The following is a 22,862-nucleotide window of genomic DNA, read 5'->3' on the forward strand; positions in this document are numbered from 1 at the left end:
GAACAGGCAACACCCTACTTTAAAAATTATGCTGGTCATTCTCACCAATATCACTTAAGACTTGCCTAAGAAAGGGTATAACTGACACGACAGCAGGATGATCTTTCCTTTCTCAGAGTTGAGAAAAAGACCCTTTAAAAAAATCTAAGCTGTATTCTTCATATCTTTAATCTCCATAAACAATATCTTAAATTACTAAGTCTCTAAATAAACGTGCTCTGAGCTTTGGAAAACAAAATATATCCATCAACTTAAAAATTACCTTATAAAAGATAGTTTTGGCAACTCATCAACTGAGAGTGATCTGTTCTGTCACATTCAGAGACATAGTAATAATCCAGCTGAAATTTGTTTTGTGATCCCTTGTAAAGTGCAGGGAAGCCAGGTGATAAAGTGTCCCTGTCTCCTAAAGTCCTCTCCTCAGCTCCTTGACAATATTATATACCGGGGGCAGGAAGCTGAAGAAGAAAGGGTTAATCACCGTTGTTCTTCTTTCTGAAATTCCAACCTACCCATTAAATCATTGTTTTTTCTCCCACTAGGCACCATGAATCTAATGGACCTAAAATCAATATCTTATAAATGACATAAAAATATATTCATTTTATGGACTAATGTACCCTAGTGTCTGAATCCTATTTACAACCTCTACTTTAAAAGGAAACAACAGACCTACTTCTGCCAGTAAAAGGTTACTCAGTCACTGGTGACATGCTGCAGAATGCACTGTCGTACTCAAGTGTGGCACGAGGGCAAGATTGGTGGCTGCAAATCCACCATTGTTGAAACCTGAAACCTAGTGCAGTGCACTCATGTTGCTGCTGCTGCTGCTAAGTCTCTTCAGTCGTGTCCGACTCTGTGCGACCCCATAGACGGCAGCCCACGAGGCTCCCCCGTCCCTGGGATTCTCCAGGCAAGAACACTGGAGTGGGTTGCCATTTCCTTCTCCAATGCATGAAAGTGAAAAAATTAAGTGAAGTCACTCAGTCGTATCCGACTCCTAGCGACCCCCATGGACTGCAGCCTACCAGGCTCCTCCATCCATGGGATTTTCCAGGCAAGAGTACTGGAGTGGGGTGCCACTGCCTTCTCCGCACTCATGTTAGGATACACAATTACAAAGGAGCATGTGTGGAGCTTCCAAGTGCTCCACCATCTCCCCAGGTGCATTTACACATTTCTGCTGCATTAACTTGTTTTGTAACTTACATAAAATTTTCAGTGCATCAAATCATTACAATACTGAGAAAGCAAACACCACTTCATAGTGACTTCTATAATGATTGAGGAGACTCAATTAAAAAAAAAAAACCTAAAAGACCAAAATGATCACTACCCTACCAGAGAGACACTGGCCAAAAAAATGTAGCCTGAGATCACACCACATGAAACCATAGTTTCATGCAAGCTCTGGGGAAACTAAGGGCATTTCACTCAGTGAAACAACCAAAAAAGATACAATGACTGTCTGTTGGTTTTTACATAGCAAGAAAATATGCTGGGAGTTCCCTGAAGGTTCAGTGGTTAGGACTCCATGCTTTCACTGCTGTGGCCCTGAGTTCAATCCTTGTTGAGGGAACTAAGATCCTGGCAAACCATGTGGTATGGCAAAAAAAAAAAAAGAAATGATGAGAAGGTTTTACACTCATATAATATTTTTACTAATCCAAAGGACCCACACACTTCCCTCAGAAGCTATTCTTTTTATAAAGTTAATTAGTTTTACACTCATATAATATTTTTACTAATCCAAAGGACCCACACACTTCCCTCAGAAGCTATTCTTTTTATAAAGTTAATTAGTTTTGGTTGTGCTAGGTCTTCCCTGTGGCGCTCAGGCTTCCTCTAGTTGCGGGGAGTCGGGGCTCCTCTTCACTGCACTGCACGGGCTTCTCATTGTGGTGGCTTCTCTCTTGTTGCAGAGCACAGGCTCCAGGCACATGGGCTTCAGCAGCTGCAGCTCGAGGGCGCTAGAGTGCAGGCTCAGTAGCTGCTCTGTGACATGTGGCATCTTCCCTGATCAGGCATGGAACCCATATCCCCTGCACTGGCAGGAGGATTTTTATCCACTGTACCACCAGAGAAGTCCTCTCAGAAGCCATTCTTATGAGTGAGAAAGTCTTATGCTTAGTTTTAAACAGAAAACTTCTGTTTACAATTTATTCCTAACTTTATTTTGAGAGTATCTTCTTCTACTTTTAATATTTTTCAGATATCAAATGTAAAGCAACCCTGTAAAATACAAATACTCCTGTACTGTAAAGATTAAAAGCACGGCCAAAAGAAAGACAGAGAAAGAAAAGAAAAAAAAAAAAAAGCTAAAAACTAAAGAAGATCTATTTTCCTGGAAAAAAGTATCTGACTTTCTGTTTTGATGGGTACAAACTGAAATAGAGAATAACCAATAGAAAAAGCAACTTTAAAACAGATATTTTTTGAGAGAATTCTAGCAACAGGTCAGTATGAGGTTTCCTGTTCAGTTTTATGGCTTAAAATCCACAGAGTTATAAAACTACAAAAGAAAAAAAAAAAAAAAACTGTTGTTCTTTTTTTTTTTTTTCCATTTGCCAACCAGAGTCATTTATCCCCTATTAGATAAAGTATAATAGACTCTACGGAAAGGGTCATTGGCCTTCCATTTAATGATATTGCCAGCCCCAATCTGCATTTTCCCGGCAATGTCCCTCAACACAGAATAAATGGCTGATCTCTTCACAATAACAGCTGATTTCTATTTATTAAGCTAAAAAGGTCACCATTTTCTACGGCTGGGCCGCCCTGCACTATTGATAATTTTATGCATAAACAAATGGCAAATTTGTGCCCCATAAATATGCATTAGCAATTACTTTTTCCTCGGGCAACGCTCACCGCATGCAAATGTGTACCTCACAGGGCCTGGGAGCTTTTGTTTTAGCTCTTGAACAGTGAAACAAAAGAGCACAATAAACAATTTTAAAATTGCCAATCAATAAGCAATGCAGATGCAAAGGTAAATGGCAAGAAACTTGCTTAGAAACAACTAAACAAAAAGTGAGGAGGGGGAGGTAGCGGAAGACTTTTCCTTTTTATTATTTCATTTCTTTCTCTTTCATAGTGAAAAGGCTGAAGCCCTCTTGACACAGAACAGCTAGATAGGCTGGTGCTAAATCAGATGCCAGATGGGGAAAATAGAATATATACACATGTTGAATCAACACACATACAAATACACATACACACACACACACACACACCCCTCCAAAAGGAGGTCTGAGTAAAACGGTGTTCTGACATGATTTCAAATGCATCACCAATTCAAATTTCAGATTTTTCAATTTCAGAGATTCAAAGGATTTTTAAGCTGATAAACTGGGAGGCACTATACCGATGCATAGCTAAATCTTAATGCTGCTGCATTTTGCCATTCTCTGTTTTCTAATAAAGACAAGGGAAACATACATTATCAATAAGTAGGATATTTTTAGGGACATGAGGAAAAGGAATAAATAAGGAACATACTGAAAAGAAATAAAAAAGCAGCTCACAAAACAACTACAAATCCAGATGCTTAATATCAAAAACCTTTACCTCAGAACAATTCAACAGTACTGGGGGACATCCTTGATGATCTGGTGGCTAAGACTCCAAACTCCCAATGCAGACAGTTTGGGTTGGATCCCAGGTCAGGGAACTAGATCCCACATACCACAACTCAAGGTTCCCATGCTGCCATAAAGACTGACGATCCCAAGTGTCGCAACTAAGACCCAGCGCAGGCAATAATAAAATATTAAAAAGAATAGCATTGGGTATAAGGATAGAGATAGGGAGCTAACAAGGACAGAAGCAACAGACAGGTGTAAGAAAGCCAAAGGGGGGAAATGTTACCTAATTTGAAAGTGAAGTGAAAGTGAAATCACTCAGTCGTTTCCGACTCTTTTCGACCCCATGGACTGTAGCCCACCAGGCTCCTCCCTCCATGGGATTCTCCAGGCAAGAGTACTGGAGTGGGTTGCCATTTCCTTCTCCAGGGGATCTTCCCAACCCAGGGATCGAACCCGGGTCTCCCGCATTCCAGGCAGACGCTTTAACCTCTGAGCCACCAGGGAAGGGGCACCTAATTTGAACTTGAACATAAACAAGAAAAAGTTGACATTTTTTAAAGAAAAATAAACTTTTATAAGAGGTTTATTTGGCCCACTCTATCATGCACTATTCTAGGATCCATTTACCCTTGGATCTTGACAGAAATCTCTACAGGTTGGTATGTTTCACAGCACAAGGTACATAGCAGTTAGGAAACTGAACCAGTTAACATAAGGCGGTGCTAGGCCTGACCTTTGACCTAGTCTGATGCCTGCACCTGCCACTTCACTATTGCCTGGTCTGAGTCTGCCATCCACTCCTGAAAACGTATCCACTTTAACCCCGTTTAAAAAATCTCTTCCTCAATGTGTTGGTGGCTTTGCCTTTGTCTGAACAAGTCAAACAGTATTAAAAATTTTAAATTCAGGACTTAGGCCAGTTTTCAAAACTAAGATACTAAACTACTTTTGTAAAATATACAAATGCTAATTTGTATATTAGTACAAAGATACATTGGGCCTCCCAGGTGGCTCAGCAGTAAAAGAATCCGCCTGCTAATGCAGGAGAGGTAGGTTCGATCCCTGTGTCAGGAAATTCCCCTAGAGGAGGAAATGGCAACCCACTTCAGTATTCTTGCCTGGAAAATCCCATGGACGGAGGAGACTGGTGGGCTAGAGTCAACAGGGTTGCAAAAATTGGACACAACTAAGTAAGAGAGCATGCATGCATGCACACACACACACACACACACACAAATATATTAGTACATTTCCACTGAGACCATGCCATAGTTTTAATAATCATTTAATATAATGAAAAGTTTTGTTCTTACACAATGGTTTAGCCAGTATTAACAAGAAAGTAGTAAAGATAAATAAAAGTATTCTTGGCCTAAATGCAAATAGGCAGACATGAAAATCTAAAACCAACAATAGCTCTGTCCTGTTCAAAGTCAAGATACTCTTCACAGGGGCCTCTCTGAATCTCTGTGTGGGTAAAAAGTCAACCTCATTCTTTAGAGGAGGCCGTGAAACTTCTCCTGGCAATACTTCCTCTGATAATGTCAGTGTTGGGAGATCAGGGCTGTTGCTGGCATGTCAACTGACTGTGTGAATAAGAGAAGATGCCCCGAGGTGGACAATTCATAAAATATATTACTTGCACAGTCATATACGATGGCCCCAGAAGAGATGTCATATTTGTCTTTGTTAGAAAAGTGTTATTTCTAGTATTATAGAATCAAACGCCATCTTTTTTAGAGTTAAAAATTTTTTTTTTAATTGGGGTGTAGTTTGGGTTTTCCTAGTGGTTCAGATGGTAAAAAATCTGCCTGCAATGCAGGAAAACTGGGTTTGACCCCTGAGTCAGGAAGATCCCCTGGAGAAGGGAATGACTACCTACTCTAGTATTCCTACCTAGAGAATTCTACAGACAGAAGAGCCTAGCAGGCTCCATGGAGTCACAAAGAGTCAGACACAACTAAGCAAGTAATATAGTTATTTTACAATGTTGTACAACAAAGTGAATTGGCTATATATATATATATCTCCTCCCTCCCATGCCCCCCCATCCCATAGAGTTAAAGATGTTTGAGAATCAAGCGCCCACTTATTATTACAAAATCAATACAGCTGGATTCCAATAATTTATATATTAATTCAAATAATTACAGTTAGTGTATTCCCATTTTGCTATCTTAATTATCAGTCTTCAAAGCTGAACATAAAAAACTTCAGCATGGTTTTCTTGATCAACTAAACGCATTCAATGTGTGCTGAAGAACATCACTACAGAAGAACCCATGTTGTCATTACCATCATATCCTGCCCAAGTCCTCACTCTCCATGCAAGGTAAGGATTTCAAACTAAAACCACAAATACTCCAACTAATCTGGAGTTTGTCTGAAATTTATTAGTGCTTAAATAGTCAACCATGTAGACTGCATGTAAATGAAAGTGTGCTAGAAGTGTGCAAAAACTTGGTGTGTTATATGGACACTCCAGTATCCAAAGGCTCAATGTGACAGAGGCTGGGTCACATAATTACATGATGTGTGCCCAGTCCCACTTTGATAGGAACAAAATTGTGGTAGAGGGTACCTTGTGATGGACTGAGAAAGTCTGAGGAGCAATGGGAAATTCTAGAACTTTGTGCAAGAGGAAAGTCACTGTCTTATTTATCTTGGGTGAGGGTCTGCCAGCGTCTTTGCCTAAGATCCTTTCTTTGTCCATCTACTGCTCTGCTGACTCCTAACATGTGCTCACTCCTGTGGGTTAAGTTTCCCTGGCCCCCCTGGTAGTCAGCTTGGAGGTGAGTTAAGCTACTGGGAGTAGGTAATCTGGAGCTCTGTGTAAAACTGCGTGGGAGCATGCATGGGTATGTGTGTGGAGGGGTACAGGCAGCCACGTGTGCACGCATGTACTCCTGTGTCTCCTCTCTCATTTACTATTTAAAAACATTTTATCATAGAGACAATTACATATTCAAAATAAAGACTTCAGAAAAACAAACTCCCATTGACTGTCTCCAAGGTTCGACACCTCTCAACCCTCTGCTGTTTGAATCTCTCCCTCTTTCTTTCCTTTGCTGTGTCTCAGGCAGCAGCCCCATTTTTACCAGGCTCCACCTCCTGCTGAACAGGCTACCATGGTTCCCGCTTGTGTCCAGTGACCCCAGCAACCCTGAGATCATCCTGCCAAACTCATCCCTTTTGTCTCCAGCATAAGGGTGGTAGTAACTTCTTCCTGCTCCTGACCTCTAGCTTGCTTTTTCACAGTTTATTATTGTCAATGTGCAACAATTTCTCACTATTAGATGCCCCTTTTTAAAATAATCACAGTGGCTTCTGTCTTCCTGCTGACCATAAAGAGTGCTTATTTTATTTCACTTTTATCACCCACTGGCAGAACCATGATTTATCCTTTATTCATAGTTCCCTTGAAGCAGGTCAAGGCCACCTAAGGTATAAGACCCTTTCAACAGCATGGAGCCCAGCATGCTGGTCCAATATAGTCCATGCCCAAAGTATGGTTCCCTACATATAACATTCACAATGGATTCATGTACCAATCTAGTCTTATTCCATATCTTTTGCCAATTGCTTATTCATATCTTGCTTTTTTTAAATTTATTTGTCTTAATCTATGGACCAATGAAGGAACAACAGTGACCTACTACTGCCCCTAGAAATTCTACCCAAATGCCTAACATTTTGGGAATCTGGTCAGTCTGTTTTAAGGGGGTAGCTCAATCTGTCATGAAAATATATTTTCCCAGTGGTAGATAGCAGAAACTAGTTAACCAAGTATAGACATGTTTAATATGTAGGTATTTGTTTATTAAAAACAAAATATGACCTTCTGATGTTAGGAATGTGCGTGTGCATATATGCGCGCACACACACACACACACACACACACACACACCATAAAAATGACTGACGCTAGATGGCTCTTACAAAATTACATTTTGAAAAATTATGGGACTATGAATCAAACATATAGATTAAATTTCCCTGAAACAGACATGTGCTTAATAATTAATGGGAAAGGATACAAATAATATTTATGATTTTATCCTACTCAAAACACTTGAATAATTATGCAGTAATCATAGGGCTAGATGAAGACATACTTATCAGATTGGAACTCTAATCTGTAAGGAAATTTTAAAACATAAAAGGATCTTAAAATTGAAATAACAGAAATAAATCCACACACTAAAACTTTAACCTACTTTAACATAGTCCTTTGTTTATAAAAATTTTCAGACAAAAAGATCTGCTTCAGATAATCTTCAGATAAGTACACAAGACTGTAATTTTTAATAGCAGCAATCACAATGCAAGCCAGGATGAGATGTGGCAATGGAAAGAAGAGAATATAGTTAATAACTATTCAGTATCCACATTCAAGTTAGATATAACCAATGCACTATATGTAATAAGGCAGTATTTTAAATATGGGTTCCAAAACTGATTTTCATCCAGTAGACTGGGAATTGGATAAGCATTCAAAACTCAGAAAAGTCAACCAGAAACACAGTGGGTATGACAATTGTGCTAAAACAAGTACAAATAGGAGGACAAGATGCATTGAATCTGAGAAAGATTCAACTTAAGATCAAGAGAGCACGTCTCTGGTGGTTCGGTGGTTAAGAATCTGCCTGCTAATGCAGGGGACACGGATATGATTTCTGGTCCAGGAAGATTCCATGAGCCTCAGAGCAACTAAACCCATGCCTCACAACTACTGAGCCTGTGCTCCTCGACAAGAGAAGCCATAGCAATGAGAAGCCCAAGCACAGCAACTGGAGAGTAGCCCCAGCTCGCTGCAACTAGGGGAAGCCCACGCACTGCAAGGAAGACTCGGTGCGGCCAAAAATAAAATAACATTAATAAGTTGTGAAATAAAAAAAATGATCAAGAAAGGGCACCAATCGCTAAGTTCAAGCAGATATTTAAAGGGCTGCCATTTGGAAAAATACAGACAAGATATATTGTCTCGTGTTCCACATGAGAACAAAGTCATATTTGTGTTTTTGTTTTGATGGCAGGATTACGAGGAGGTAGTAGATTTCAGTGCATTGTGAAAACCAACTTTTTCTTAAATTAGTTGCCCAGTAATATGACTGATTGGAGGGACGCCAAATGATTTAGGGTTTAAGCCAGGGCTCTGGATTCAGGGAGACTGGGATAATGTTTTGGCTTTGCTACATACTATCCAAGTGATCCTGGGCATAGTCAGTCACTTAACCTCAGTTCTTCATGGGCAAAATCTTTCAAATATATTCTCTACCAAAGAAGGTGGCAGAGAAGGTAAAGCAAGACCATGTCTCAGAGGTCTAAGAAAAGGATTTCTGAACAGAATGACATATTGGATCATCTGGCTTTTAAGATCCATTCCAACCTTAGACTAAATTATTCTATTTCTCAAAGTTCAAGCATATATCTTCATACAATTTCAGGCCAGGAAAGCTCCCACTGATTTTTTAAAAGGGGGAAAAGTTTGTGGCAATTCTGCATTAACAATGTTTCAGCATCAAATAGAGAAAGGATATTCATTTTTGACCAAAGATAAAGCTATTAAAACTCACAAAGTATTTTTAGTTAATAAAAAGACACATAACGTCATAAGTCAGAAATATGGTTACTAAAATCAGCAATATCCATTTTGAATAAATTTACAATATTAACCTTATTTTCTCCTCTTTAAAGTCTCTAGCTACTCAATTTATAGATACTTCTTGGATACTGAAGAAACACGAACAAAGTACTTATGCTTTTTGAACACTGAGCATGGCTTCCTCGCTGCTGTCAGCCAAGCCTTTCCACCACTCCTTCAAGCGTGCCTTCTGTCACAGCCACTCAGCACACAGCAACCAAGAACACAGAAAAGTGAGCTAAGCAGGGCTAAAGGGCAACTTCAAAAGAAGTGATTCTCAAATCCTTTTTTGTGATGCCCCAGGGTTCCTCTAGTTATTTCAAGGAATGCTCTAAAATTTTCAAGAAGTTCTTAAAACAAAACCATTTTATTCTTCTCAGCCTAACAATTACAGAGCTCTTTAGACTTTTCAAGGCATTTTCACTTAAACTATCAGATCTGATCCTTGTGGCAATCCTTGAAGGTAGGGATGACTAGGATGATCCCTCTCTTACAGATTAAAACAAATCTGAAAAATTGTGATGTGACTCCCAAGTCACTAAACTATAAAGCAGCATAAAAAAAGGCAAGAGCCCAAGTCCTGTCTTCTTTCCTCTCCACCATGCTTTGTAACGGAGTATCTGTAGTACGTGTGTGTGCAAAGTCACTTCAGTCACGTCTGACTCTTTGCAACTCCATGGACTGCAGTCAGCCTGTCCATGGGATTCTCCAGGTAAGAATACTGGAGTGAGTTGCCTGCCTTCCTCCAGGGTATATTCCCAACCCAGGGATCGAACCTTTGTCTCCTATATGGCAGGCAGATTCTTTACTGCTGAGCTGTTGGGGAAGCCCACCTGCAGTTCGGAGAGGTCATTTTGAAATCCTTCAAATCATGGAAGCATTAATTTATTTCTGGAGCTGTGAACGTTGACCAGGATTATGCTACACTCTGTATTTACCTCCTTATTCGTTGATAGATGTTCCCATTTTTTAAAATGGAAATAGCACAATGGTTCTCCACCAAGGGTGATTTTGCCCCTTGGGGGACATTTGGCCATGTCTGCAGACATGTTTGACTGTCACACTGATAGGAGGAGGGGGACACTACTCTAGACCATAGAAGCCAGGGATGCTTCTAAACATCTCTCAGTACATCTGGGACAGCTCCCCACCACAAAGAATTATCCAGTCCAAAATGTAAACAGTGTTAAGAAGGAGAAACCCTGGTTTAGCAGCAATTTTATTTAAGCCATCTGTTTTTGTCTCTTATTTTTGTTACATAATCATAATAATGCTTTCAGATGGTAACATTTCCTGAGTCCTAATGACTGGTTTGGCATTAGGCTATCAGCTCTTCGGTAGTCACTAATTCCACAAAATGCCCTCTGCCTTAATCTTTGCTCTTTGGCAATACGTTGAACAGTGGTTCAAGTGACAGAGGTCACCATTACTGAGATAAATGGATCATAAAATAATTCATCATGGTATTTATAACACTTTGCTTAGAAGAATGTTGAAAATAAAGCGAAGTAAATGGGGAAAGTCAGAAGCATACATTTCAATAATATGAAATAAAAATGGAAATTTATTTCAGCTATGCAAGTGACCTTTGACTTTCCTGTTATGTACAGCTTACATCAGATAATCACAACAATGTGCATCCAATCTTAAAAATAAATTTGGTTATCTTCTGACGTGCTAAATTATTTCAATAAGCATCATAATAAGTAATAATATCCTCTTTGCAGAGAATGTCACCCTTCGCCTTTGCCCTGTTAAAACCTTCCCCGAAGCAATGACTCTCAACTTTTGCTTCCCATGCACAGGGTCCAGGCGATCTTCTTTGGGCTTAGTTCCAGTCTTAACATTGCCAGATAGAGTCCCTGATTTGGAAGCAGCAAGTTGCCTCAGTCATAAGGACACATTGCAGTATCTCCTATGTATTTTGTATGTAGTATTTTGCTTCCTTAGTCTTTACCTCTTTGGTGTCTTCAGATATGTCAGCATTTGAATGACGAATTAGGGTTTTAAAAGGAACCTTTTTAGTTCACATTCCGTTTAAGATTGGAAAAGACCCTAATGCTGGGAAAGACAGAAGGCAAAAGGAGAAAGGGGCAGCAGAGGAGGAGATGGTTAGATAGTATCACTGACTCAATGAACACAAATCTGAGCAAACTCTGGGAGATAGTGAAGGACAGGGAAGCCTGGTGTGCTACAGTCCATGGGGTTGCAAAGAGTTGGACATGATTTAGCGATGGGCTTCCCTGGTAGTTCAGCTGGTAAAGAATCAGCCTGCAATGCAGGAGACCCCGGTTTGATTCCTGGATTGGGAAGAGGCACTGGAGAAGGGATAGTCTACCCATTCCAGTATTGTTGGGCTTCCCTTCTGGCTGAGCTGGTAAAGAAACCGCCTGCAATCTGGGAGACCCGGGTTGGATCCTTGGGTTAGGAAGATGCCCTGGAGAAGGGAAAGGCTACCCACTCCAGCATTCTGGCCTGGAGAATTCCAAGGACTGTATAGTCCACGTAGTTGCAAAGAGTCAGACACAACTGAGCAACTTTCACTTCACTTCAGTTCAGTTCAGTCGCTCAGTCGTGTCTGACTCTTTGTGACCCCATGAACCACAGCACGCCAGGCCTCCCTGTCCATCACCCACTCCCAGAGTTTACCCAAACTCACGTCCATTGAGTCGGTGATGCCATCCAACCATCTCATCCTCTGTCATCCCCTCCTCCTCCTGCCCTCAATCATTCCCAGCCTCAGGGTCTTTTCAAACGAGTCAGCTCTTCGCATCAGATGGCCAAAGTATTGGAGTTTCAGCTTCAATATCAGTCCTTCCAATGAACACCCAGGACTGATCTTCTTTAGGATGGACTGGTTGGATCTCCTTGTAGTCCAAAGGACTCTCAAGAGTCTTCTCCAGCACCACAGTTCAAAAGCATCAATTCTTTGGCACTCAGTTCTTTATAGTCCAACTCTCACATCCATACATGAAAAACCATAGCCTTGATTAGATGGACCTTTGTTGACAAAGTAATGTCTCTGCTTTTTAATATGCTACCTAGGTTGGTCATAACTTTCCTTCCAAGGAGTAAGAGTCTTTTAATTTCATGGCTGCAATCACCATCTGCAGTGATTTTGGAGCCCCCAAAAATAAAGTCAGCTACTGTTTCCACTGTTTATCCATCTATTTGCCATGAAGTGACAGGACTGGATGCCATTATCTTCGTTTTCTGAATGTTGAGCTTTAAGCCAACTTTTTCACTCTCCTCTTTCACTTTTATCAAGAGGCTCTTTAGTTCTTCTTCACTTTCTTCCATAAGGGTGGTGTCATTTGCATATCTGAGGTTATTGATATTTCTCCTGGCAATCTTGATTCCAGCTTGTGCTTCTTCCAGCCAAGCGTTTCTCATGATGTACTCTGTATATAACTTAAATAAACATGGTGACAATATACAGCCTTGACGTACTCCTTTTCCTATTTGGAACCAGTCTATTGTTCCATGTCCAGTTCTAACTGTTGCTTCCTGACCTGCATATAGGTTTCTCAAGAGGCTGGTCAGGTGGTATGGTATTCCCATCTCTTTAAGAATTTCCACAGTTTATTTTGATTCACACAGTCAAAGGCTTTGGCATAGTCAATAAAGCAGAAATAGATGTTTTTCTGAAACTCTCTTGCTTTTTTTGATGATCTAGCATATGTTGGCAGTTTGAACTCTGGTTCCTCTGCCTTTTCTAAAACCAGCTTGAACATCTGGAAGTTCACGGTTCATGTATTGCTGAAGCCTGGCTTGGAGAATTTTGAGCATTACTTTCCTAGCACGAGAGATGAATGCAATTGTGTGGTAGTTTGAGCATTCTTTGGCATTGCCTTTCTTTGGGATTGGAATGAAAGTTGACCTTCTCCAGTCCTGTGGCCACTGTGGAGTTCTCCAAATTTGCTGGCATATTGAGTGCAGCACGTTCACAACATCATCTTTCAGGATTTGAAATAGCTCAACTGGAATTCCATCATCTCCACTAGCTTTGTTCTTAGTGATGCTTCCTAAGGCCCACTTGACTTCACATTCCGGGATGTCTGGCTCTAGGTAAGTGATCACACTATCATGATTATCTGGGTCATGAAGATCTGTTTTGTACAGTTCTTCTGTGTATTCTTGCCACCTCTTCTTAATATCTTCTGCTTCTGTTAGTTCCATACCATTTCTGCCCTTTATTGAGCCCATCTTTGCATGAAATGTTCCCTTGGTATCTCTAATTTTCTTGAAGAGATCTCTAGTCTTTCCCATTCTATTGTTTTCCTCTATTCCTTTGCATTGATCGCTGAAGAAGGCAGCAACAGAAAAATAACAAATCTTTTCAATAATCTACGAAAGCTACAAACCTGCTATATAGAAATACAAACTTCTACATTGAAAGACCAATCTCTACAGGTCTTTTGTGTTTCTCTACCTCTTGTGAAGTAGCTTTCTTCCGAACTACCTTTTCAAGGATGATTCTGTAGAGAAAACCTTAGAAGATAAGAGGCAGAGTCCCCCTCCAAGGCATAGGGACAGGTTTGTTCCATTGTACAGTATAATAAGGATCATGTTTTGTTGTTGCTGTGTTGTTGTTATTGTTTAGTTGCTAAGTCATGTCCAACTCTTTGCAACCACATGGACTTCAGTCCACCAGGCCCCTTTGTCCATTAGATTTCCCAGGCAAGAACACGGGATCATGTTTACTCAGTGGCAAAGTTAGGTATGCTTAAATTCCTAATATAAAAGAGTCAGGTTCCCTAAGCTCAGGCCTTCTCCCCCTGAACTGTATGCATCGCCAGGCTCTCTCTGAATCACTTCAGTTCTGTTACTCAGTCATGTCCGACTCTTGGTGACCCCATGAACTGCAGCACACCAGGCCTCCCTGTCCATCACCAACTCCCAGAGTTTAACCAAACTCTCGTCCATTGAGTCAGTGATGCCATCCAACCATCTCATCCTCTGTCATACCCTTCTTTTCCCGCCCTCAATCTTTCCCAGCATCGGGGTTTTTTCAAATGAGTCAGCTCTTTGCATCAGATGGCCAAAGTATTGGAGTTTCAGCTTCAACATCAGTCCTTCCAATGAACACTCAGGACTGATCTCCTTTAGGATGGACTGGTTGGATTTCCTTGCAGTCCAAGGGACTCTCAAGAGTCTTCTCCAGCACCACAGTTCAAAAGCATCAATTCTTCTGCACTCAGCTTTCTTTATAGTCCAACTCTCGTATCCATACATGACTACTGGAAAAACTGGAAAAAACTGAATGGTGATTAGGGTTCAGGGAACTAGTACAAATGCTAACACTCTGGCTACTACTATCGTTGTGAGTGAAAACTGCCCTTTGTTGCTGATCCAGGATTTCACTGTCTTCTGTCAACGCCTATCAAACTGTGGCAGGCTAATGCATTAGCTTGCAAATAGGGTAAAGATCTTAGACCCTTCAAAGTTGTTAAAGATGCACATAAACAACATTAGCATACTCTTCCAACAGATGGCCATTTTGTCCTACACTTAAATTCAGAAGGACCTATTTTTTCTTAGTAAACAGAATGAAATGACCGTATATTAAGTTTATTTCAAAAAAAAAAGGTATTTGGCTAATAATGGTAATAGTAGTAGCGTTAATTGATTGACTTGTATAAGTCAGGTGCTTTGTTAGGAGCTTAACAAATACTACTAACTAGTTTAGTCTGACAATAACACTGATGTGCTGTATGCTTAATTGCTCAGTCATGTCTGACTCTTTGCGATGAGGCAGCCATTATTATCCCCATTCCACAGGAGGAAACAAAGACCTTTGACTTCCTTGGTGGTCCAGTGGCTGAGACGCCATGCTCTCAAAGCGGGGGGCCCAGTTTCGATCTCTGGTCTGGGACCCAGATCCCACATGCTACAAGTAAGTTTGTATGCTGCAACTGAAGATCCCACATGCTGCAATTAAGACCTGGTGCAGCTGGATAAATTTAAAAATAAATACTCTAAACAAAAAACTACATAAATGAAGTAACTTGGCCAAGACTACATAGCCAGTTGGTATTGGAGCAAAGATCTGCATTCAGGATGGAATGTAAACTTGGCTTGTCTTGTTAATCAACTTTCTTTTACATGTTCCACTCTGAGCCTCGTATTGGTGGTATAGAGATATGGTTCCTGGCTTTGAGGGACTCATGGTTTAAAAAGGGAGAGAAAGTAATAAACAACTAACTTCAACAGAATGCCATAAGTATGTACAGGGAAGGGACCTGGCCACCTCAGGAGTCGGCAATGTCTTCCAAATGAAAGGATGATTGAAATGAATCTTAGCTAATCAAGAGTAGGCCAGGTGAAGAAACAGGGGCAATGCATTCCCTGATTTTTACATGTGAGGAAACGGATCCCCAGACACAAGGCTAGTCGCATTGCTGCATTGAAAAACACGGTGGCCCCTTGACGGCTGATGAATTTTTATTATTCCCTGCTTTCCTCAAAGATTATTCCTCACTGTTTATCAGCAATAGGCAATGCTAGTATTATCTCATGTTTACACTTTTCTTCTTCTTTTTTTTTTTTTAATCTGAAGTCATTAAGCATTGGGCATTCAAGGACATAATACATGAAAACAGTGTCACAAGACTACCGCTTTTCTAGGATAGACATGGCACATCCCTAAGCGCTGAAAGGGTTAATAAATCACTTGGAAATTTAAATGTCATTTTCTGTTAGAGTTTATTGAAGGACTTATCATGATTATAGACAAAGTTCCAACAAGGTCAACACCAATGTTCCAAAGGCATGAGCAGGTAAGCTAAAGAGAGATCAAATAAATTGTTTAAATGTTACAGCATAGGTAGTTCTCACGAATGTCTCTGCAACCAGTCTAACTTCCATTAACATAGTTAGAAAGTCTCTGATATGAGGAAAATTACTATAACTTCAGATATTACTCTAAGGAGCTATTGCTGTAGAATAGAAATGAAGAGATGTAGATAAATCTGCTAATGTTGATCTTATTCACACAAAGTGTGCATATAGGAACAGAAATCAGAAGCAAGAAATTCAAGAAAATAATGCCCAAGATTTGAGTCCAGTTGCAACACTTTCTCAGAGAAGGAAATGGCAACCCACTCCATATTTTTGCCTAGAGAATCCTGTGGACAGAGGAGCCTGGTGGGCTGCAGTCTATGGGGTCACACAAAGTTGGACATGACTAAAGCGACTTAGCAGTAGCAGCAGCAACACTTTCTAAGTTGCAGGAATTCATATACATTTTAACAGAGATTCAATATGGTTTACTGCTAAGTCACTTCAGTCGTGTCCGACTCTGTGCAACCCCATAGACGGCAGCCCATCAAGGCTCCCCTGTCTCTGGGGTTTTCCAGGCAAGAACACTGGAGTGGGTTGCCATTTCCTTCTCCAATGCATGAAAGTGAGAAGTGAAAGTGAGGTCGCTCAGTCGTGTCCGACCCTCAGCGACCCCCATGGACTGCAGCCTACCAGGCTCCTCCGTCCATAGGATTTAGTGGGCAATAATAAGAATTGGCAAGTGAGGTAACAAGGAGTATATTTATCAAAAGAGTGAAATATTACAACAGTATGCCTGATGGATTAGAGTTTGACTTTTTTAGGACAGTTAACACCACCACCACCACATGTATTTAGTGTCACTATACCAAAGACAGTAGGATGGCTGCTGGGGAAAATGGAGGAGAATATGCCCTATATCTGCCAGTGGTCTAGTGGAGCTGAAGGTAGCAGTAACACATGGCTAAATAAGTAACTACTGAAATTTACCCCACAAATATTTAGCGAGTGTCTGCTCTATCCTTAGTGATAACTAAAGAAATCTAAATGAAAGGTCCAAGTAAGGATGGGAACTAAGGGAAAGAAAAGGTGCTAATAGCTTCCTGCATTTCAAATACAGTTGCTTCCAGTTCTTACCTGAGCCAAAAGTGAACAATGGGGACAGGGTACTAAGATCAATGACAGTCCAGGATCAGAATCACTGACATCAACATTATCAATTTTATCCAATGTCATCACACTGGGCAATAAATTTTCTGGTGAAAAAGATGGGTATTTTTCTACAGAATCTGACTAAAAAGGAAACTAATTCTTGAGGTTTAATTACTTGAAAAACCAATTGAAGTTGCATAAATAAAACTTTGACTAGGACTTTTAAAAAAATACTCAGAATTACACTTGGGATAGTCTATTAATTCAATCAAGTCCCTAGTCATATGGCAAGTATTTTTCAGTACTTTGCCAACAAAGGTCCGTCTAGTCAAGGCTATGGTTTTTCCAGTGGTCATGTATGGATGTGAGAGTTCGACTGTGAAGAAAGCTGAGTGCCAAAGAATTGATGCCTTTGAACTGTGGGGTTGGAGAAGACTCTTGAGAGTCCCTTGGACTGCAAGGAGATCCAACCAGTCCATTCTGAAGGAGATCAGCCCTGGGATTTCTTTGGAAGGAATGATGCTAAAGCTGAAACTCTGATACTTTGGCCACCTCATGCGAAGAGTTGACTCATTGGAAAAGACTCTGATGCTGGGAGGGATTGGGGGCAGGAGGAGAAGGGGACGACAGAGGATGAGATGGCTGGATGGCGTCACTGACTTGATGGATGTGAGTCTGAGTGAACTCCGGGAGTTGGTGATGGACAGGGAGGCCTAGCATGCTGCGATTCATGGGATCGCAAAGAGTTGGACACAACTGAGCGACTGAACTGAACTGAAGGATATGGTTGATTCATCACTCTTTTAAGGGCTTCACTGGTGACTCAGTACTAAAGAATCCAGCTGCAATGCAGGAGCCATGGGTTCAGTCCCTGGGTTGGGAAGATCCCCTGGAGAAGGAAATGACAACCCATTCCAGTATTTTTGCCTGAGAAATTCCATGGACACAAGCTTGCTTCTGCTGCTGCTAAGTCGCTTCAGTCGTGTCTGACTCCGTGTGACCCCATAGACGGCAGCCCACCAGGCTCCCCTGTCCCTGGGATTCTCCAGGCAAGAACACTGGAGTGGGTTGCCATTTCCTTCTCCAATGCATGAAAGTGAAAAGTGAAAGTGAAGTCGTTCAGTCGTGTCCGACTCTTCGCGACCCCATGGACTGCAGCCCACCAGGCTCCTCTGTCCATGGGATTTTCCAGGCAAGAGTACTGGAGTGGGGTGCCATTGCCTTCTCTGACACAGCTTGGTGGGCCATAATTCTTAGAGTTGCAAAAGAGCTGGACATTACTTAACGACTGAACTAGGACAATGATCATTCAGCATGTAGCGTTTATCCAAGTGTGATAAAATGTGTCCTTATTAGGGAAGGGTACAAGTTTTAAGAAGCCTGAAACTTAAATGATTTGGGATGCCTTCTTTAAAAAAAAAAATACAAAATTATGATCTCTTCACAGTAACCATAACTTCACAGAGAGGATTTTGTGTACAGAGTAGAATTTTACAAAAATAATTTAATTAAGAGAATTATACATATAGGAGAAAGATAACTCAATCTTTCTAATAGCATGGTTGATAGATTTAATTCTTCTCCCTGCTGTTATAGACAGTCGAGGAAAGATTCTTTCAACTATATAACTTGTTTTTGGTAAGGCTATGTAAAATTTTTGGACTGTACCAAATTCATGAAAGCCTTTAAAAAGTTTCTTATGAGATACAGGATTTGGAGAAATTTTCCACAAATTAGCTTCTGGCTCCATACATTCATGCTTTTGAACTGTGGTGCTGGAGAAAATTCTTGACAGTCTCTTGGACTGCAAGCAGATCAAACCAGTCGATCCTAAAGAAATCAACCCTGAATTCTCATTGGAAGGACTGATGCTGAAGCTGAAGCTCCAATCCTTCGCCCACCTGATGTGAACAGCTGACTCACTGGAAAACACCCTGATGCTGGGAAAGATTAAAGGCAAGAGAAGAAAAGGGCAACAGAGGATGAGATAATTGGATAGCATCACCGACTCAATGGACGCATGTTTGAGCAAACTCTGGGACATAGTGAAGGACAGGGTGGCCTGGAGTGCTGCAGACGATGGGTTCGCAAATGGTCAGACACAACTTAGTGACTGAACAACAACAACCATACATTCAAACTCAGCTTCTCTTCCATGACTAATATATTTCCATTCTGGTGACAGAGAGGATGTTCATAAAACAGTGTGATTCTGGCCCTAAAACTTGCAGTTACACTTAGATAAGTCAGCAGTAGGATCATTCTTAGGAGCCCTAGGGAACAGCTACGAATAATACAACCAGCAATGAGAATGGCTGTGGATGATGTAATTATTTCCCACTCAACCTAAATGAACTGCGTCCCCAAAACAGTTTTTCTTTACATGATCCCCTAAATGCCCTAATCATTCCAACACTACATATTAAGGTGAAAAGTGATGGAGAAGAAGTTGAAATACAAATAGATGATGATACTAATCATTTTGCAAATTTAACAAACACATGTGCCCACGTGAACACTTAACTAGGACTCAACCAGGGCCATGGAATGAACTTAAGCTTCCCTCGCGTCAGGGTAAAACTACCTCGGGTTCTCATCAAAGCTCTTTAATTTTTGTGACCTGAAAGCTCAGGTGGTTGCCCTGGCCATTAGTTAACTCAGTTAACAGAAACTATTAAATGTTCTGTAAATCTTTTGCAACAATTCCTTTAATATGGCACTGGATGTATCTACAAAATGAATCATCACAATGCACAAACACCTCTGGATATGCCAGCAGAGATGGAAGAAGGGTATGAACCCATGAAGGGCTGCTAAGTGGCAAGAAAAAGCTAAATTATGAGCCAAAAAATTAGAAGAAAAGAAGCTTCATGAGTTCTGTAATTTAGAGACATACATTAATATTCCAGAAAGTAGGCTGGCAGGACTGTGAAGTTTTACTGATTTTCCACTTTCACTCTAATTTGGTTTAAGCCAAGGGGAATATACCACCACCCTGCTGACACAGCATATTGATCCCAGTTCCTGAAGATTAAATTATACTTTTCTATTTTACTATGAATTCAGACATGTCCGACTTTTTGCAATCCCATGGACTATATAGTCCTTGGAATTCTCCAAGCCAGAATACTGGAGTGGGTAGCCTTTCCCTTCTTCAGAGGATCTTCCCAACCCAGGGATCAAACCCAGGTCTCCCGCATTGCAGGTGGTTTCTTTACCAGATGGGCCACAAGGGAAGCCCCACTATGAAAAAAAGATTGTTTATTAAGTTCTTTAACATTTCTCCCCACAAAATAGCATACAGTATCAAATTTAGTTTATCTCTTATGATTGTCTTACAATGTATTTAGTGAAATAAATTACCACAACACAAGAAATCATAGCATAAGAGAAACAATTACATTAAATAACAAAGTGTCATTTTTAACATTAGGTCAACAACCTTCAGTTTAGTTCAGTTCAGTTCAGTTGCTGAGTCCTGTCCGACTCTTTGCAACCCCATGAATCACAGCATGCCAGGCCTTCCTGTCCATCACCAACTCCGGGAGTTCACCCAAACTCAAGTCCATCGAGTTGGTGATGCCATCCAGCCATCTCATCCTCTGTCATCCCCTTCTCCTCCTGCCCCCAGTTCCTCCCAGGATCAGGGTCTTTTCCAATGAGTCAACTCTTCGCATAAGGTGGCCAAAGTATTAGAGTTTCAGCTTTAGCATCAGTCCTTCCAATGAACACCCAAGACTGATCACCTTCAGAATGGACTGGTTGGACCTGCAAGAGTCTTCTCCAACACCACAGTTCAAAAGCATCAATTCTTTGCCGCTCAGCTTTCTTCACAGTCCAACTCTCACATCCATACATGACCACAGGAAAAACCATAGCCTTGACTAGACGGACCTTTGTTGGCAAAGTAATGTCTCTGCTTTTTAATATGCTATCTAGGTTGGTCATAACTTTCCTTCTAAGGTGTAAGTGTCTTTTAATTTCATGGCTGCAATTACCATCTGCAGTGATTCTGGAGCCCCAAAAAATAAAGTCTGCAACTGTTTCCACTGTTTCCCCACCTATTTCCCATGAAGTGATGGGACCAGATGCCATGATCTTCATTTTCTGAATGTTGAGCTTTAAGCCAACTTTTTTACTCTCCTTTTTCACTTTCATTAAGAGGCTTTTTAGTTCCTCTTCACCTTAAGTCCCACAAAAAAATAAGATATGGAAGTTGCTCCTCTAAAAGCATCAGAAATACACACGTTTGTAACTGCAGATTCAGAATGCTAAACAGAATTCTGAAGAGGGACCACACAGAACCTGATCAAACGTATCCATCTGTTTGTCTTCATGTAAATAATGCTCACGCAACCAGTGCTGGGACCTCTTCTAGGACAGGCCCTGAGACTTTCATCACATCTGTCATTTCCCCTGCTTACAGCTGCCTCATAAGTAACTCAGGGGGTTTTTTTCCTTAACACTCCAACAGCATCCTAAGAAAATAGCACCAACCAAGAGCAATTTCTCTCTTTATCCTCCCTCTACCTGATTTTTGCCTCAGTAACTAATATTAATATCCAATGTAATGTCCTCTTATGGAAATGTGAACATCTCCAAGCAAGTGCTCCCACTCTGAGAAGCAGAAGCAGAGACCCACTCTGAGCCACTTTCTAAGGCTCAGATGTGGGTCAGGAAATGAAGTCATCAATGCCCAGAGTCCAACCATTTGAAAGAGTCTACACGACTGACACCACTAACAAAATCTCCAAGAGAAAGACAGTACATGTTAATCTTTATCTGTTGGTGGATTAGATTTTTCCATGGCTGCACCTTACCGAAGGCAACCGAGTTCCCCTGAAAATAAAGTGATGTTCCAACATACAAAGCGGCTCTGACCCGACAGAGGCTGAAGCTGGCAGCAGTCAAGCAGGGAAATCTGATATCTGGAAACTAGAGGATGCGCTGCTGCTGGCCATGCCACTGGCCTATCGCTCTATTTTCGGGGTTCTTTCTTCTTCCTGAAAATACATCAGGTCTTCACATCCACAAAAGGCAAAAGATGGAATTCCTCTGACACAACATAGTATGGGAAACTGACAAGCATTCCCAGGCTTGCAGGATTTTAGTCATGACAAATCTATAGCACAAGTATATGATGAAATATAAACTGATAAAATATACTACAGATACATTTAATAATATATGTATGTATGAACTTATAGATAAAAGAAATATGTGTATCCACATATATGACTCACACACTAACATTTCTGATTTCTTGATTGGCAGCAAATTTTTTCTATGCTAATTAATTGCTGGAGGACCTCAGACCATAGTATTCTCCTCTATGACTAACTTTTTTCCTCTAATTCCCTCTTGTTTAAACACACTCATCAATTTAGAAAATTAAGTGAAGGAATAATGCACATACTGGTTACCTCTGCTGCTGCTGCTGTATGCTGCCACCTCACTCATGTCTGACTCTGTGAGACTGCATAGACGGCAGCCCGCCAGGCTCCCCCATCCCTGGGATTCTCCAGGCAAGTACACCGGAGTGGGTTGCCATGTCCTTCTCCAATGCATGAAAGTGAAAAGTGAAAGTGAAGTCGCTCAGTTGTGCCCGACTCTTAGCAACCCCATGGACTGCAGCCTAACTGGTTACCTCAGGCATCCCCAAACACAAATCCTAGAATTTTAAATAATACTCATGGTGG

The 22,862-nt window shown here is 40.9% G+C and overlaps 1 protein-coding gene and 1 non-coding gene across 12 annotated transcripts in view; both read right to left on the reverse strand.

Annotated features, from left to right (window-relative positions):
* SOX5 (SRY-box transcription factor 5) overlaps positions 1–22,862 on the reverse strand; it is a 1,162,090-nt gene that overhangs the window by 843,611 nt on the left and 295,617 nt on the right. The window lies entirely within an intron of this gene.
* On the reverse strand, positions 4,020–4,091 carry TRNAS-GGA (transfer RNA serine (anticodon GGA)). Its single transcript has one exon. It is a non-coding gene; the product is annotated as a tRNA-Ser (tRNA).

The sequence above is a fragment of the Bubalus kerabau genome, chromosome 1 (genome assembly GCF_029407905.1).
Source record: "Bubalus kerabau isolate K-KA32 ecotype Philippines breed swamp buffalo chromosome 1, PCC_UOA_SB_1v2, whole genome shotgun sequence".
Lineage (NCBI taxonomy): Eukaryota > Metazoa > Chordata > Mammalia > Artiodactyla > Bovidae > Bubalus > Bubalus kerabau.